This window comes from Canis aureus, chromosome 1 (genome assembly GCF_053574225.1).
Source record: "Canis aureus isolate CA01 chromosome 1, VMU_Caureus_v.1.0, whole genome shotgun sequence".
Taxonomy (NCBI): Eukaryota; Metazoa; Chordata; class Mammalia; order Carnivora; family Canidae; genus Canis; species Canis aureus.
Window position 1 is genome coordinate 26618912 of NC_135611.1, and position 1949 is coordinate 26620860.

The window sequence follows — 1949 nt, forward strand, 5'->3', positions numbered from 1 at the left end:
GTCCTCATCTGGGGGGTCTTGGGAGACGTCCCTTGCCCCCGCCTGGAGGACGGGGTCCCCATCTGTAAGGAGGGCCGACTGCCAGCCCTTCGGGTTACTTTCTGTTTTGTCTCCGCGGCCGCACGGGAACGTTTGTTTGTGTTACTGTGTCCTTGTTAACTGTGCATTTGTCTGTGTTACTGTGTCTTTGTTAAGTGTCATAACTGTCTGTGCCTTGGTATGGACTGGGGACATAATGGGGCAGACACAAACCACCCCCCTGTCTCTTATGCTCTCCCACTTCTCCGACGTTAGGGAAAGAGCTCACAATCTGAGCACAGACATAAGGTGGAACTTTCCACCTACCTATTATCTTACAGGTTAAGGCCGTGATCTTCAGGGATAAACCGGATGGCCACCCTGACCAGGGGCCCTACATCCTGGCCTGGCAGGACATGATCGAGAATCCCCCTCCTTGGCTAAAACCATTTTTACCCCCCAAAGCAGGACCTACCAAGACTCTAGCCCTGCCAAAGGCCGAGGAGACTGACTCTAAGACTTTTTTTTTTTTTTTTTTCCAAAAATCCCCTTTATCTGGTCTTGCAGGATTCCTCCCCAGAGGACCTGATTCTCCCACCGCCCTACCCGACGCCCCCTCGGCCTCCCCCCCCCCCCCCCATTAGAGGCACCGGGGGCTGCAGAAGGGGCGCCACCCCTCCCTGACGAGGGAGTCCCTGTGTAGGGGCAGGCAGCGGAGACACGCTGACAGACCCACCGGGCGGCCCCACCCCCTAATGCAGGGCCAGCCAACTCCACCGACCCTCCCCTCCGCCCCATGGGACCCCCGAGGAGACCGGTGGACAGCCAATGTTATATTGGCCGTTCTCCACCAGTGATTTATATAATTGGAAAACCCAGACCTCATAAACACTGCCTTCCCCTTATTCCACCCTACCTGGGACCACAACTCGGCTGAAGGTAAGGAGAGACTCCGGGTCCACCGCCAGACTCTAGGGGCAGGTCTCCAGGAGTCCGCGCACAAGCCGACCAATCTGGCCAAGGTATATGTTGTGAGACAGGGTAAGGATGAGAGTCCAGCAGCCTTCTTAGAATCATAGAGGCTTTTAGGCAGTACACACCTATGAACCCAGAAGCCCCAGAAACAAAGGCCACAATTATCATGGCTTTTGTTAACCAGGCCACTCCAGACATCAAAAGAAAACAAATGGGATTAAATTCACTGGACATCTAGGTCTTTTCCAAACAGGAAAAAGTGCTGAAACGTGCATTTGAATCTGTTGGTGAACATGCTTTGTACTTAACTGTTTCATAAATTTGCCATCTAAAGAATTCTGGTGTGACAATTCAAAATCGGTTACTCCTTAGTTTTCACTGGAGACTAAGGTTTCTAAGAATGAGAAACTCTGCTAAAATAAGACTGATGACTGAAAGGAAGCAACTCTGTATGTAGGAAAGGAGATATGTAAGAAAGATATAAGGAATGGGAATATATTTTCGTTCAAGGTAAAGAAAAAGAATTTCTAAAATTTTTTAAAAGAAAGCAATTTTGTCCTAAATGAGTCTGTCTGAAAAAAAAATGGCTTGGGACAAATTCTGAATGCAAAGGAAGGTGTAGAAGGTTTTGTGTGTGTGTGTGTGTGTGTGTGTGTGTGTGTAGAAGGTTTGTGAAGGGAAATCCTTAGAAAAGAATTTTAGATATGGTCAGGACAGACTATCAGATATGCGGGGGCAGCCGTAACCACGGAAAGGGAGATCATCTGGGCAGAGCCGTTGGCAGCCGGAACATCGGCTCAATGGGCAGAACTGATCGCACTGGCCAAGGCGCTGGCCATGGGGGAAGGTAAACGAATAAACATCTACACCGACACCAGGTACACCTTCACCACTGCTCACATCCACTGAGCCCTTTACAGAGAGAGAGGGCTTCTGACAGCAGAAGGAGAGACTGT